The sequence below is a fragment of the Thunnus maccoyii genome, chromosome 17, assembly GCF_910596095.1.
Source record: "Thunnus maccoyii chromosome 17, fThuMac1.1, whole genome shotgun sequence".
Classification (NCBI taxonomy): domain Eukaryota; kingdom Metazoa; phylum Chordata; class Actinopteri; order Scombriformes; family Scombridae; genus Thunnus; species Thunnus maccoyii.
This window is the reverse complement of record NC_056549.1, coordinates 23,895,631-23,910,412: the sequence shown is the minus strand read 5'-3', so window position 1 is coordinate 23,910,412 and position 14,782 is coordinate 23,895,631.

Sequence of the window (14,782 nt, the reverse complement as noted above, 5' to 3'; positions counted from 1 at the left end):
TATGTTGTTGTCCATTTGTTGTTTCTATATGCATGTACCTATTTTTTCACCTACTTGCTTGTACATAATAGTGATATGTTTATGCTTAATTATCTTTGTTTGGCTTTGTTGTCTTGTTTTGTCTGTATCTCCATGTGTATCGTCATCGTAAATAACCAAAGATAAAAAAGAACAAAAAAATTAAACACAATTACATCATATATTCACTTTGAAAAGAAAAAAAAATACATAAAATTATATAAATCAACAGACTGCTACATGATATATAATAAGTGATACATTTCACAAATCTTTATGCAACTGTACTTATTCAAATTCATCTAGATATGTTAACTTAATCCTTCATGGCTCTCCAGTCAAATCCAGACAGGCCTTTAACTATTGACTCGAATTTCTTTGATCCAAGGTAGTTCAGAAAACGTTCTCATATTTGATAGAACCTAAACGGTTTGTTTCTCAAAGCTGTGCAAACAGCTTCATTCACTCACACATATTACATTTTGAATCCACTGTACAATAGAAGGCCTTTTATGAGTAACCCACATTTGTAAATACAAGAATATTTCTGTAATATTTGACAACTGCATATTTTTTTGCATTTGAAATAGACTGATGAACCATAACAAGAAACAGCAACAATGATGTCATCTATGGCTGAAACTGAGAATAATGAAACAAAGTCTATTGGTCACTCTGACAGAACATATGGTGCTTTCACTTTAACATGTTATGATTTATTAGCCCTAAAGTCAAATAAATCACAGGTGTTTCTGTGTGCGTGTGTGTGTGTGTGTGTGTGTGTGTGTGTGTGTGTGTGTGTTCTCGTTTTTCTATCCTGGTGGGGTCCACAACCTGACATATCACTCACACCGTGGGGACCGATTTTTCCTGTGGGGACCGAATCCCGGTCCCCACAGGCACGAGCATTGCAATCAATAGAAAAGAGGTTCCTGATGTGCCTGGTGACGTTTTTTTGAAAAAAAAAATTGGTCCCCTGGGGATTGAATTTCACTTCTTTGTGTATGCCCTAGAGGTCACACTCGGTACTGCAGTGTGTGAATTTGCACTGGTGGGGACCTTTTCCTGACATGTGTGTAACTGTGTGAAAGTGGGTGTATCATATAATCTTCATATTTCATAGAAAATATGACAGTCTGTGCAGTTTAATGTGATTAGATTTTTATGTTATCAAATTACTTTTTCTAAAATCAACAAGGGAACACATTTAATCATTAAACTTCCTTTCAAAGCGATTTTATTCTTTGGAAGAAACTAATAATGACATTTTTGTTGGCCTGAAGTAAACAAAAAATATAAATTAATAAATACAAGAATAAACAATTATTTGTAAATAAATAAAAGGTCTATTTTTGTAATGTTTCTGATATTTATTTCGTTTATTGTTCCCCACATACTTGGAATAAGCTTCAACAAAACTTTAAGTTGATCTCATCTTTACTGCTGAGACAATTTTTAATTTCTAATTTTATTAATTGTAACTGTCAATGCTTTTATTATTTTTATTTATTTTTTGTTCTCATTGTCAATCCCTACACTTTAACTTTTTAGCATTGTTAATTTTATCTTGTTTTAAAATGACGTAGACATGTATTGTTCTTTTATTTCTATTTGATTTTAGTTGTGTCTGCATTCATTGTATGTCTGTACCTTGGCACCCTTGAAAATGAGGGTTCTCCCTCAATGTGTGTTCTGAGGTTTTAAAATTAATGTAAATAAATCAATATTCATACAAACCGAGGCTACAGTTAGCTGTGTACTGATACTTATACAAACCGAGGCTACAGTTAGCTGTGTACTGATACTTATACAAACTGAGGCTACAGTTAGAAGCAATGTACTGATACTTATACAAACTGAGGCTACAGTTAGAAGCAATGTACTGATACTTATACAAACTGAGGCTACAGTTAGCTGTGTACTGATACTTATACAAACTGAGGCTACAGTTAGAAGCAATGTACTGATACTTATACAAACTGAGGCTACAGTCAGCTGTGTACTGATACTTATACAAACTGAGGCTACAGTTAGCTGTGTACTGATATTCATGTAAACTGAGGCCACAGTTAGAAGCAATGTACTGATACTTATACAAACTGAGGCTACAGTTAGCTGTGTACTGATACTTATACAAACTGAGGCTACAGTTAGCTGTGTACTGATACTTATACAAACTGAGGCTACAGTTAGCTGTGTACTGATACTTATACAAACTGAGGCTACAGTTAGAAGCAATGTACTGATACTTATACAAACTGAGGCTACAGTCAGCTGTGTACTGATACTTATACAAACTGAGGCTACAGTTAGAAGCAATGTACTGATACTTATACAAACTGAGGCTACAGTTAGCTGTGTACTGATATTCATGTAAACTGAGGCCACAGTTAGAAGCAATGTACTGATACTTATACAAACTGAGGCTACAGTTAGCTGTGTACTGATACTTATACAAACTGAGGCTACAGTTAGCTGTGTACTGATACTTATACAAACTGAGGGTACAGTTAGCTGTGTACTGATACTTATACAAACTGAGGCTACAGTTAGCTGTGTACTGATATTCATACAAACTGAGGCTACAGTTAGCTGTGTACTGATATTCATACAAACTGAGGCTACAGTTAACTGTGTGCTGATATTCATACAAACTGAGGCTACAGTTAGCTGTGTACTGATACTTATACAAACTGAGGCTACAGTTAACTGTGTGCTGATATTCATACAAACTGAGGCTACAGTTAGCCGTGTACTGATACTTATACAAACTGAGGCTACAGTTAGTGTAGACCAAAACTACAGAAGAAGCATATCTGGATGGTGTTTTGGTCCAACAAAAACAATCCGATAATTTCCTGCAAGTAAGACACAGTACACAGTGGCATTGTCTTTTGTGATGCAGAATATATGGTATTAGCAGCAACCATGCAGGAGAGACTGTAACTTGTGCCAGCCTGTATAAATCTTTGAGGATAACCAAAGTGGAATTTGTGGCTTTATGTAATTATTTTATGGAATATAGCTGTTACTAATTCTAATGCTGTTTCTAATGCTAATGTATGTACTACTACTACTACTAGTATAGTAGTAGTATTAATGCAATTACTGCTGTATTAGCTACTTACTACTGGTTCAAGTACTCAATGTTCAGACTTATAGTAATATTACTTTACTAGTAGTAATAACTAAAAATTTAATTATACAATTCTCATATTTTATGTTAATTCAAATTCAATTAATTTAAATATCTTCCTTTTTGCATGAAGTAAGCACACAAATTTCCTTTAGAATATGAGCCTTTTTGGTTACATTAGAAAAGACAGAACAATGGTTATAAAATGTATATTAATACATGCACAGCATGGCAGTCACAATATTATCAGTAAAAATTTGTAATATTAATTTAGAAGTTAGGATATTAAAACATATTAAAATATTTTACTTTTGGATGCAATAATATTTTTATGAAACAGGAGTTCAGCCATGCAATGATAAAATTTCCACACTGAATCAAAGATTGAGGGAGGAACACACCTTTCCTGACTTTTGCGGTCCCCATCTTACCTATGCCCATCCCCCACCCGCCCTGGTCACACGGTTTGAGCTGCTGACAGTCAGTAGGAACAGGCGCAGCAGCACAGACGGCAGCAGCACAGACACACAGAGACAACAGACGGCTGATGGTTGCAGAGGGAGAACTAATGAAAACTAAGTAAGTACATGAAACTGTTTTAGTTATTATTAATTAGACTAAGCACTGTAGCTAACGTGTTTGAAAAAAATCTCACTCTTTTTTATAGTTTGCTAATGATAACATGACCTAACTTGTCACCAGACATGCTTTGGAAAATTTTGTTGGCAAACTACAATTTTGAGCTGATATTTTAGGTTTTTTCAGATTATTGACCGTCTTTTTAGCAGCTTATTTTTACTTGGCTGGCCTCAGATACTGTATTACTGTAATATTCAGCGGTGTGGAAGGACAGTGAGGCTGAGGAGAGGAAAGAGGAATGTTTAAAGAGCATTTTTCACCTGTTACAGCCATCAGTAGCTAGAGTTAGCTCCCAATGTTGAGTAATTTACTAGAATAAGTTCTTAATTTAACTACAGGTCTAAAGGCTTTACACACTTAACAGTTATACTGTAGTTAGAATATAGATTTTTTTTTAATCTAAAAAATTAAATAATGAATTACTCTTTGTTTTTCTTATTGTATTCACATGCAACCAGATTGCTGTAAATAGTTTTATTTTTATGTTTTATTTATTAATCCATTCATATAATTTCTTTTTTAGTGAGTAGCATAAAGGGACTACAAACTACGTTTTGTTATACAACCTTGTGTTGTAAAATGATAATAATAAATGAATCTTGAATCTTAAGTCTGATGTTACATTAACTGTTTTATGTTTAACCTCCTGCAGACAGAGTGCACGATCCAGCAGGCAGAAAGCACACTTGCAACGCCGGAGGGAGCATCATCATGAATGCTTATCCAAGGACAGGGAGTTTGCAAATCACCTAACACAGGCAATTCTGGGGCTCTGATTTTGATACAATATTCATGTAAAGATTTAAAAAATTACATTTTATACAATATTCTGATAAGTTTAGATAAGTTAAGCCTCATATAGTATGTACTGAAGATAATTCTGATAGTTTTAGATGATTTTTGGTTTATTTCAGTCTATTTAGTTCATGGAAACTGGAACAGGATGTAGCCATCCAAATAATGTTTTAACAGTTATATATTGTTACTGTGATATAAAACTGCATGAACAGTACATGTACTGTGACTTGATAGATGTAATCCCTAGATTTTAACACTTATTTGGCAAAGACTCTGACCTGTCTTTTAAATATGGCCTCTTGCGCATTATGTTTGAGTTTTTAATTTAAAAAAGATGTGTATAGGAGTGCAGTGCTCTGGCTCTTCAGCTCTTTTTGAACTTCATGTTCTGGAGAAATGGTAATATATGTATCTGTCTATATTGTTTAGCCCTTAGGAAGAGCAAACAAAGGTGGGAGGACCTTATCACCACCAGAGGTTTCATCTGAGTCACATGCAGCTTCCAAGAGTTTGGTAAGTGTCAAACAAGTGCTGATTTTAGCATGTTTCATATGACAGGCCTTGTAATAGTTTACTTCATCCTGGCTTTTATGCCTGTTATGTTATAGATTTACAATGGATCAAACTGATTTTATTGTAAATCAGTTTGATCCATTTGAATGTCCTAACTGGCCGTGAGCAGCACTGTGCAGCGCCCTGTTTCTATTTACTTCCTGTGGTTCGCATTGAAAGTGCTTCATGACTGAGGAACAGCTGATTCATTTAGATCAAGTGAGGAGTTATCTCTACGATATCTCCTCATTTCACTAGAAAAACATCACCATGACCTAAAAACTTTGATGGAAGCACACCGTGCTTAAATTCTTTGAGTAATACAGCAAATTTAGCTCAATATTATAACTGCTTAAGTTTTCTATGAAAGAAATTATAAATTTACATAAAAAAATCTTTACGAGCTACTACTACTATTAGTAGTTTAAGCTTGGATAAATTAATGTATTGTGTGAACTTCATGTTCTGAAGAAATGTTAATAAGTATGTCCTCTGTCTATGTTGTTTAGCTGTTAGGAAGTCCAAACCAAGAGGAGGAGACCTCATCACTATCATCACTGTCAGAAGTTTCATCTGAGGTACTTGCAGTTTCCAAGAGTTTGCTGTCAAACAAGCACTGATTTTATCTTGTTCCATATGACAGGCCTCCGAATATTTTACTTTACCCTGTTATTGTTACTAGCCATTTAAAGTGCAAGTATCCTTCCAGGTAATTAGAAATTGCTGTAGTGAGTGTGCAGCTACAGTGAGATTGCACTATGTTTGAGATGTAGATGTTTGAAAAATAATTAGGTTGTGTGCAAGCTATCACCAAACATAAAACTACATGTGGCAAACAATGTCTACCTGTGTGCAGCTTTACATTTTACTTTACTATTGTTACCAAAAGGAATATCTACTGCAGTAAGTACTTCTGCCAGTTTTTACTGCCACTTTACATAGTTTTTTCCCCACATTGCAGATACCCCTGGATTTGAGCACCCCTAAAAGCTCACACTCTGATGCTAATGATGACCCAGATGTACCACCCCTGAGAAGAACTGACAGCATATTTGTAAGTTTGCATAATGAAATTAGCAGGATACATAACTCTATAAGAGAAAATAAACTTAACATTCACTCCAAATGAATAATTTGGTAAATAAAGTAATCAAAGGACCCTCTATATAGCTGTGAAGTGGGGGGAGCTTTTTTGGACACGCTTGGTTCCAGAAGTAAAAATCCCATGAATTTTTCCCATAGACAACATTAAGTTACTCTCAGTTTAACTTCAACTGTTTGGATCAACATGAAACTCTGCTGGTTGAATTGTCAGAACAAAACATGAACAGCTATGTTATAAGACATCTGGGTCTTTATTAAAAAGTTGAAGCTTCAAGACCATAGACATTAAAAATTTAAGGGTGGACATTAACTACGACTCCCAAAGTGCATTTCAGCAAGAAACAGCCAATCACAGAGCTTTAAATATGGTCATGTGTGCCGCTAACAGCTAACAGAAACTAAAGATTAGCATGTTTAAAAACTGATTTTACAGTCTACAGATTAAATCATTTCACTTTGAATTTCTGGGTCACTTTGGGTGAATTCAGTAACTATGGTGACATGTTTTGTTTACAACTTCAGTAACAAAGCGTTTTAAATTCATCACGCTCTCATTCACACCACTGACTGGCTTCTCCATAGCAACAGCGGCCGAGGCTCATGGGTATTATTCTTAGCCATTCGCCAAAATTATGGATGAAATGTGATTTGTCGGAAAGTAAGTATAAACATGGCCATGAGAAGTAGGTGTGCTGGGGGGGTCCAAGGTGCAGCACCCCTGCCTTCAGGTATTGCCCAGGTTTTAAGGGGTCTCACAGACAATTTAAGATTTTCATACCTGATTAATATTTCTTGCAGGTCATTTAATTATAAACTTCTTGTTTTTTTCTTTTGCAGCTCACCAAAGAACACCTTGAACAGATGTCCAAGGTGTCTGATGGATCAGAGGCGACTCAGACCTGCGCTACAGATGTGGTAGTTGGTAAGTACGGAGTCTGATGTACCTCCAGATGTGTAAGTCGTTTTGGATAAAAGCATCTGCCGAATGTATGAATGTAAGTGTAAAAAAAGAGATAAGGTTATGTTTTTAAGTCTTGCTTTAGATGGTTTTGATTCAAACAGTAAAGGTGTGTTGCCAGTTAGCTGTTAATTTATTGTATTAATGTTTTAACAGGATCCTTAAGATCTAAGAGAAGATGGCGAGCTGAGTCTGACAGCGGTGACCCTAAAACAGGTATTTGACAAACTAAATGCAGTGAAAAATGTTCACATTAGTATATCATTTTTTTTTAAAACATCAGGTTGGGTACCACACCAGTTAATACAACTGCTACTGGAGAAAAAATAGGTTACTGCGCTTCTTTTTTTTAAAAACTTGGTGTCAAAATATTAGCTTTCAGGACATTGTTAGGTGAAATTTCACATTTGAATAAATTAATAAGGCTGATTGATCACTGAATAATCTTTTACATTGTTAGTCTACCCCCCTGATTGTCTCTTTTTTTCTGTCTTTCTTTCTAAGAAACCTCAATGAGGAGGTGGTCGTCTGAAGAGGTACACGCTGTGGAAAAGACACTAATGGCCTTCATAGAAGCAAGTAAAGTACCACGAAAGTCAGATTGTCTTGCCTGCATTACGGCTTCACCAGAAGCACTTAAAAGACGAAGCTGGACGATGGTAAAAAGCTATGTTAGAAATCGTTTCATTGCCACTCTTTATGTAAGTACAAGAAAAACTAACTGAGAAGACTGCAGTTCTTGCACGTTCTTAAATGTGTGGATACATGTGTTTCTCTTTGGACTTGTTCTTAATTATGTTGATAAGTATGATGCTCTTTGCTGTTGTTCTTAATGTGTTGCTCTGTAGAGCAACAAGAACAGTCAGTCATGGGATGCTGTTCTTTCTGGTTCTATCTATGTTCTTTATTCAGGCCCCAGAGGAGAACTTTTCTCCTGCTTCCTCTGCTTCTCTGAGCTTTTCTGTGCAGAATCTGTCTAACTATCACCTGGTTGGTGGCGTCACCACCAGAGTCCAGAGACCAGCTGATGAGTCAGCTCATTAATACACTGTACTATGGAGGGAACATATCTCCAATACATTACTTCTCGTGACGTGAACTTAAAATGGAAGCAGAGTGAGGCTTTTAGGATGTAACGGGGCGGATGTTTGAAGTAAATTCAAAGGCCATTTTAAATAAATGTTTTGTGAAAATAAAAGCTTAATTTGTCTTTGCGTTTTGTATAGTAGGCTTTGTTTTCCTCCGAGCAACAGCATTTTAGAAACTCAGTCTGGTATGTTTTGGGAGAAAACATGATGCCTGGTAGTTTAGATCATCACATTCAGTAAAAAGTCATAATTGTTTCTTTGTTAACCAGGTTTGGTTTTTGTCATACCTGTTGAAGCTCAGTTGGGAAACTATTCAATTTTACAATTATTTTATTTGCAACGTGTTCAATCATATTAAGTAAACGAGCATCTATAAATAAAATATAAAAGTAAAGTAACAGCAAGAGAAACAGCAAAAAAAATCCATTTGGACTGATAGATGTGAAATATCTGTCTGTAGTAGATATCTAAAACTCATCATGCTTAACTTTTGGCTATTGAAAGAACCTTGTGTGTGGACGGTAGTGTGTTGTGTGAATGGATTGTGTGGTGTTCTGGGTAATAGTGTCCTTGTCTGGAAATAACATCTTTAATGTTGAACCAATATGACCAATATGTTCGGGTGAAGCAGCAAGACTGATTTCTCAAAGAGGCCATCATGTTTATCAACCGTTTAATTATATGTTTGCCTAACAACTATATTTTATAATCTGAATCTGATCTGTTTATGTTTTTGAAGGGAAATCTGGCAGTCTGGATTATTAGATTCAGTGTTTATGTAATATAATATTAAGGTTAAATCCAAAATTAGTTAATTAAATGCTTGTCATGAACTGTGCTGTGTTTAACAGTGGTGTTGATTGTATATTAATAGACATAACATGATGTCCCCATGGGAGGTAAATTCCTGACTTAACATGATGAGTCCCCTGAAGGCTCAAAATTCAGGTTTAAATTTTTTTTGAGAGTTATTGAAGTTTCAAGTGATTTTCATGTTCAGAAAAATTTATGATGATTTTAGCAGTTAAAATTATGTTTCTAGACCCTTCAGAAAGGGTGGATCCCATCAGGCTGCTGCCAGTCATTGGTCCCCGGCATGTGATAAAAACCCGTATGCGTGTGTGTGTGTGTGTGTGTGTGTGTGTGTGTGTGTGTGCGCGCGTGTGCGTGTGTGGTTTCTAAAAAGGGACATGAAAAACAAAGTGAGAAATCCTTGTACAACACTTAATCTAAAAATAGCCTAATTATCATGACAGTATCAGCCAACAAAAACAGCAATAATTATTCTTGCAAAGTAGTAATATACATGTCACTATATTAAGTGGAGTACTTACAATTCACTGGACACACTACAGCCAAAAACCAAAAACTTAATTAGCTTTAATACTTTAACTCAGAAAGAAAAACTCCCCTGCACAACAGTCTTCATGAGATACACTGTGGAGATGGGACATACCACTCTGGGGAGGGTGGAATAGTCCAAGTGGTGCTGGCCTTTCTTAACAGGTGTAAAAGACTAACCTAGACATAACATGTTTGATCTGAATATACAGTACCAGCCAAAAGTTTCAACACTTTCTCATTTAAATGAATGGGAAGATGTGTCCAAACTTTTGACTGGTACTATATGTCAAAGATCAAAGTCTTAAATATTGACAAACCTATATTAAAAAGGGAAATCAATGCATTGAAGATGAGTTTACGGCTCACTAGATTCCTGTGTGTCATTGCATGAGCCCATTAATCAATATTAACCCTCTTACAAAGATGTAGAGGAGGAGTATGATTTAGAGCCAGACATGTCACAGTCACATATTTTAAACTAACAAATGGTTTTCCCCTTATCATCAGTCAGACATCAAAGCTCATTTCCCACCAGTTCTAACACTATTGTGCTCCCGCAGTGGCACAAATTGAGGACAAGGGGGTCAAACACAGAATTAATCATTACTAAACTTATTCAACCATTTTGTCCAAATATGACACAACAGCGCCACCTGGAGAAATAATTTTGGAAAACACTATGACCTGCAGTTGGTCAATGTCACCAAAGGAGGTCAGGAGATTCATGTGAGCAAAGATGACTAATTGCAGGCATTACGTGGGAGATCACACTATGGGGTTTTCTGGGTGATTCCCTGTAAAAAATATAAAAATTTCCATATTAACCCTCCCCTCCCGTGATGCCTTTCATGTTGTGCATTAATTCTGATTTAGACTTGACTGAACACAAAGAGGAAAGGCTCAGCCACAAGGGGAATTCAGCACAGCACATTATTCTTGTGACGTGAGAGGCCAGGAAAAGACAAACAATATGCCACCTCACCAAGAAGTGTTTAATCTGGCTGCACAAGCAACAGTGTATATGTCTTCTACCGTGTTTGTTAAAGTTTTATGGACCAGAACCAGAAAATTATCCCTATGTGTCCTACTGAAAATCCCTTTGGCTCAAATGCTCATGCTGTCAATTTTTATGAGCCATTCTCAGGGAAGTGCATAGCACCAGTGTGTTACAGTTTAAGGAAGACTTTCCAAGTGTTTGGGTCATGTGGGTTTAAGATAGGATGCTGGGAATATTTCCCTGTCAAAAGAGTAGAATTAGAAAATAATCTTTCGTTTAATAAATCCATTGTTTGGCCTATAAAATTAGAGAAAATAGTACCAAAAAAATGCTCATTAAAGTTTTAAAAAGCCCAAAGTGATGTCTTGTTGTTTTTGACCAACAGTCCAAAACTTAAAGATATTTAGTTCACCATCACATGACACCAAAAAAGCTGAGAATCCTCACAACTTAGAAGCTGGAACTTGGCATTTTTGTTTAAAAAAAAACGATTAATGTGATCAAAGTAGATGTATGTTTTTCTGTTGATTGACTGATAGACTAATCATTTTAGATTTACTAAGGAATAAAATGTGTTGTTGTTAATTGTGAAAAGCTGCATTTTTTCCAAGCCAAGCATACCTTTGGGGCATCCTGGTGGCCTAGTGGTTAAGATCCATGATTGCAATGTTCCTAGTTTGATTCTGTACAGGGACCTTTGTTACATTTCATTCACTGTCTCTTTCCCCTCTTGTTTCCTGTCACCTCTCAACTCTAAAAAGACAGCAAAATGCCTCCTAAAATACTTAAAAAACACAAGGTCATCTGGTTTACTTGTCAAACAGGTATGTATGTGTGAAGACTTCCCCCCTTAAATGTGCATCACTGCCAGAACAGTGTAGAAATTTGAGTAGTTGCTGGCTGTTTGCAAGAGTTGTGAGATGAACCCTGGGGCCCCATGCAGCAAAATCCAGGAATGCACCCTGATCTGGGAAGATTTCTGTGTTAAGACATGATTTATTAGCATAAGAAAGACTGCTTAACTGTGGAGAAGATGGTGCAGTGATACAGTTAGAATATAAAAACTAAGGTTGTCTTCTTCATTTAGTCAGTGACACCTTAAAGTGAACATACGTAAAGAACATTTGAGAGCTTCACAAAAACTATGGCTCTGAATCAGCTTTGTACCATCTGTTTTAGTCTATGCATGGGCTGGTTTATGTTTAGATGGGTGTGCCTTTTCTATGGTCAGTCCATCACTTTGGTCCAGACTGAAAGCATTTTGAAATGAACAATATTTGCATATTCATAGATTTCTGGGTTTTTCAATGGAAGGAGAAGGAAGAGATGTCATTTTAAGAATTTTTAATGAACTTTTTAATGGAAAGGCAGAGTATTTTTATATGTCTTAAAACCTGTCAGGAGGGGGATCTTTTAAGTCCCCCTCCACTCAAAAATATGTTTTTCATCTTGTTCCTACAGCTGGATGTTTCACTGCTTCACTGTGCAGAATGATCTATGTGCAGAGTTTGACACTAGAGGGCTGTTTTCACATTAATCTGCTGAAAGTGGAAAGTTTCTCTGTGCTCATTAAAAATCTGATTTTAAGTGGTGGAAGAAGTATTCAGATCCTTTACTGAATTAAAAGTATCAATGCAGCAATGTAAAAATACTCCATTACAAATAAAAGTCCAGCATGAAAAATCCTACTACAGTAAAAGCTTGATGTAGTAGTATTGAAGTATTGCAGTAAAAGTAGTGGTTTGGTCCCTCTGACTGATATATTATTATATATGACATCATTAGATTATTAATACTGAAGCATCAGTGTTAGAGCAGCATGTTACTGTTGTAGCTGCTGGAGGTGGAGCTAGTTTCAACTACTTTATATACAGTTAGCTGGTTTAGTCAAGTGGTTCCCAACCTAGGGGTCGGGCCCCTCCAAAGGGTTAACTGTTAATCTTTGATTTTTGGTGAAATATTGGATAATTTTAACAGTTATGAATGAAACACTGAGAAGTTTAGAGGGAAAAATCACTATTTGGTGGAGCTGTTAACAACTCATAGACATCTGAAATGTGACACCGACTACGCACTGCTTTTTGTAAGACGTCAAGAGCCAAAAAGGTTGGAAACCACTGGTTTCATCTTTAACTTTTTTTAATGAGAAAGAAGGAGTAGATGCTTTTTAAGGTGATAATTAAGCTTTTTGTGGAAAAACCATATCAGACACAAATAATTATTTCAAGCAGAGTATATTTTACATGTTTTAAAGGATGGGTTCACAATTTTTCAAGTCTGTCTTATAAAAACAGTCAGGTGTCCAGATGAACATTGAAACAGGTTTTTCTTACTGTAATCATTTCTCCTGATCATACTGACCATTGGAAGATCCCTTCATAATACACTTACGATGTAAGTGATGATGATGAAATCAACAGTCCTAGTTTTGAACAAAAATGTGTTTAGAAGTTTATCTGAAGATAATATGAAGCCTCAGGTGTAACAAATGAGTCAAATCAAGTAGATTTCTTTCAACGTCACAGTCTTTTTATTGCCAAAGTTCCTCTTTTTGTTACTATACTTCCACCACAGCTCAACAGGGAAACACTGTCTGAGGAAACACAAAGAATCAGATTCTGTTTATTAGTCAAGCATGCAAGCACAAAAAGATTGTGTCTTGGTGTTTGTTCCCACAAACGCAACATAGGAGAGTAAAAATAGAACAAGAGTAAGGTAATAATAATAATGAAATAAACAAAATAATATTACAACTAAATTGATTTATTAAAATCTATTTACAGAATGGAATAGTAATAGTTTTGGAATGGGATATAAAACTTGAAATATTAACTGTACAAAGTAAATATGGACTGTGCTACAGACAAAGAAATTAAGTGTATAAAATATATGAAGGGGAAAAGAGCAACAATTAAATGTGATGTTATGTTACAGTGGAGGTTGAACGCAAAGCATATATGAAAGTGACAAGTGCAGGGATTAAATTAGGGATGTGAAATATAAATTCCAGCTTGAGAACAGAACAGTTCAGCTAATAAGGCTTCCTGTGAGGGAATTTGATTCTAAAAAGACTGTAAATGTGTCAGATATCCACTTGATATGACTAACTCAGACTGCTGAAGCCTCATTTAAGCTTCACATCAACTTTTAAATGCATTTTTGCACAAAATGACTGTGTGGACACACTGTGAATTTTGGCCCCCATCACTTACATTGAAAGCACATTTGAAGGGGATCTTTTAATAGCCAGTATGAACGGGAGGAATGATTACAGCAAGGAAAACTTCTTTCAGTGTTCATATGGACACCTGACTGTTGTTTTAAGACAGACTTGAAAAATTGTGAATCTGTCCTTTAATACATGTCTGGAGGGGATCTTTAAGTAAAGGATCTGAATATTTCTTCCACCACTGTTCTTTACAATGAGCATTCGGGCCTCACAGAGACGCTTGCATGGCTGTATACTCTTAGTCTTGTTCATTCTTTCCTCTGACTTCTTTTTCTTTCTTACTTTGTGTCAAGTCTGTACTCGGCAGTAGAAAGCAGGGCATACTCCACATTCCTAAAGGAGTGTCTGAGAGTCAAACTACTCTGACAGGCGGAAGAAGGAAAGAGTAACACACACACACACACACTCACACACACGCGCACACACACACACACACACACACACACACAAACAAACTCTCAGTGTTTACAGTCATTTAGGGACTTTAGAGGATAAACGTCCTCACAATTTACAAAGCAGAGGATGTGGGGAAACGCCCGTAACAAGCAGAGAAGTACTTATATATGACATCACTTTGCCTGACTCACAGCTGGGATAGTCACCGCATCAAATGCCAGCTTGCCATGAATAACTGAATCACACCCCGGCGGCCTTAGAAAGATCCGCATGAAACCGGCGGCCATGTTGGATCATTCGATACATTTCGTACGGTGAAAGTAATGGGAAAGTTGAGCCAAAATGCCCGAGGAACGTACGCAGTAACGGTTCTGTCAATCTACGGCACGCCCTTTTACCCCTCGTTGTTTGCGAGATTCACCAATCACATCAGAGTGCTGTAAAGATTGACAGCAGTGACAACCAATTAGAAGAGTCTATTTTGACAGAAGGGGCGGGGGGAAAGGCGTGTCTGTGGATCCAG